This window comes from Mastomys coucha, unplaced genomic scaffold (genome assembly GCF_008632895.1).
Source record: "Mastomys coucha isolate ucsf_1 unplaced genomic scaffold, UCSF_Mcou_1 pScaffold21, whole genome shotgun sequence".
Lineage (NCBI taxonomy): Eukaryota > Metazoa > Chordata > Mammalia > Rodentia > Muridae > Mastomys > Mastomys coucha.
The window spans coordinates 128658849-128661661 of NW_022196904.1; the positions used below are offsets into that span (position 1 = coordinate 128658849).

At 42.4% G+C, this 2813-nt stretch overlaps 1 protein-coding gene across 6 annotated transcripts in view; it reads left to right on the top strand.

The window, feature by feature from the left end:
• The window catches only part of Inpp5a (inositol polyphosphate-5-phosphatase A), a 186826-nt gene that overhangs the window by 63443 nt on the left and 120570 nt on the right, over positions 1–2813 (top strand). Inside the window, exon 3 of one of the 6 annotated variants that reach the window (XM_031388697.1) lies at positions 414–638. The exons of the other annotated variants lie outside the window; for them this stretch is intronic. The gene's annotated coding sequence lies outside the window, so the exon portion shown is untranslated. The remainder of the gene's footprint in view (positions 1–413; positions 639–2813) is intronic. 6 annotated transcript variants of the gene reach the window in all.

The following is a 2813-nucleotide window of genomic DNA, read 5'->3' on the forward strand; positions in this document are numbered from 1 at the left end:
GGAGGCTGTGCTCGCTGTCTGTGGAGGCTGTGCTCGCTGTCTGTGGAGGCTATGCTTGCTGAGCTCACCATCTGTTGCCCATTGATTTTGCTCTTTCTTTTGTTACTCTGCTTCACTTTGTTCTTTTATACCTAGCTTCTGAAGATGGAAAACAAAATAAAAAAAAGTATCAGAATGTAGACTGGAACATTACACTCAAGATCCAATAGGAAGTAAGATGAAACAGGGAATAGCACTGGCACCTTTATGCCAGCAGATCTGACGTTTTATATGAAGTGAGCGAATTCTTGGAAAAACATAGTGTCAGTGTTTTCTCAAGAGGCAGCAAATGAATGCGGTCCTATAGTAAATGAGCTTGGCCCCATACTCATTAGATTAAAATTTTGCTCATATATTTCCCCCAAACCCTCCAGGTCCAGATGGTTTCCCTGGTGAGTTCTGTCCAACATTTCAGCAACAGGCAGTAACAGTTTTACAGGAACTTTCCAAGAAAACTGAGTCACAGTTGATGCTTCCCAACTCAGCCTGTGACATGAACACTAATTATCCTGGCGCCTAAAGTAGACAGACATTACATGATAAGAAAAATACATCTCAGTATCCACCCTGAAGACAAGTACAACAGTCCTTAATAAAAGGTCAGTGCATCGAAACCGTGTGTTGTGATGACATCTTTTCATCCAAGGCCCTCGCCACTAGCCAGAGAAGTTTCTCTCTGCAGTGGTCAGCAGTTAATGCAGAGAGCTGGAACTGGTCAGAGTGCCAAGGAATATGTGTCTCATGAGTGTCAGCCCTGGTAGAACACCACCAGTTCTCACCCTCAGGGGTCAGCGAACGTCACAGAAGAGGGGCAAAAAGACTCTAAGAGCTGGACCCTGGGGAGAAGTGCTAGGGATACGGTCTGAAGGGCTGGCTTGGTCATAGTGTCTGTCATCTGCAGCTGTGACTGACGACACGGGACCCAGTCAATATGATCCCACAACACTCCAGCAGGCACTAACTAGATCCTGTGGATTAATAAGCAAAAAGACATGAAATAGGGAGGGGGCATTTGGGGATGCCTGGAGGCAGTGGGAGGGAGAGTTGGGGGAGCATATGACCAAGATGCATTGCTTACATGTATGAAATTGTCATATAATAAGTAGGAAGTTCTTCTATTTAAAAAGATTGAGAAAAGCAAAGCTATAAATATGAAAGTTCTCACACATGCATAGAGATGATACAGTTGTCCTCCATATCTATGGGGAGATGGGTTCTGGTACATCCCACAAATACCCAAATTAGTAGATGCTCAGATCTCCTCTATGAAATAGCCCAATATTGCATAGAATTTGTGTACATCTCCCTGCACACATTAATATCTAACACAATGCAGATACCATGTAAATAGCTATCACTGTATTGTTTAGAGAATAACAGCAAGAAAATGTCTGTATATGCTCAATCCAGAGACACTTTTTCTCCAGGTATTTTCTGTCCATGGTTGGTTGAATGCATGTGTGTAGAACCATGGATGCAGAGAGTCAAGGGTATGTGTAGTGGTTATTGTATAAAGACTTAGAAATTCAAGGCTGGCTTAACATTTGAATGTCAACGACTATAATTTACTATGTTTATTGAAGAAGAAAAACTATATCTGCCTCAACAGATGCAGAAAAAAATTCGGTAGTGTGTTTGATTAAAAATCTTCAGCAAAGAAGAAAACAGCTGGGTGTGGTGGTGCACACCTTTAATCCATGCACTCAAGAGGCAGAGGCCGGTGAATCTCAATGGGTTTGAGGTACACAGTGAGTTCAGGCCAGCCAAAAGCTACGTAATGAGACCTTGTCTCTAAATAAATGGCAAATAAATAGAAAACATAGAAAGCATAGAAAACAACTTCCTCAGAACTGTGGGGAGCATGTGCCATCTCTCCAGTTCACTTGTATCTAACAGTGGCGAGCAGAATGACTTGTTACCGGAGGCTGCAGCAGGGTAGTGCTGTTTCTCTTCTCATGGTGTTGAAGGGCCACACACTGCGGTGTGGCAAGGGAGGGAATCAGAGGAGAAACAAACCCTGTGCTGGCAGGAGACCTTGCTGACCGCCTAGAAAATCATGAAGATCCGCAGACTGGCAGCTCTACTGCTAACTGAATGTATCCAGTTTCCAACCTGCAAGGCTGGTGTGAAAACATGATGTTTTTATTAGCTACAAACAACTTTAAACTTAGCATTAGGAAAAGCATTAGCATTTTAAAATGAAATACTTGGGTAAAATCTAATGTAATGTCAATATGTGTTATAGTTAAAATTAATCAGGGATTTTTACCCTGTCTTTGATCATTCAATTCCCAGATAAAAGACACAAAAATCTTTATGTTTATAATAGCTTTACAAGCATGGGACCTGGGCAGATATCTATCCTCTAAGCTAGTAGTATCTATCTCCCTATCAATAGCCCCAAGTTATGGCTTGCTGTGTTCTACCTGGGCTGCTCTTTCTCTGACTAGCCAGCCCTCATGGCTATATTCTCATGGTCCACTTACCCAATGATGTCTTCTCCTCTCTTTTTCATCTTCTGTTCCCTCATGGTGTTTGCCTCAGACCCCAAGCCTGGGAACTGAAACACTGCCTACCTCTCTTTGGCCTAGTTACAGGCCGTAGGCATCTTTATTGACCAATCAGGGATAACTTGGGGGACAACGTTACCTACTTATGTATGTGAGGTTCTCCTCATCCCTAGTGGCAATCAGATCTTGGGGGCCAGTATTTAGTACTACAATACATAACAACAGACCAAACCTCAACAAGTATATGTATATATATATATATAT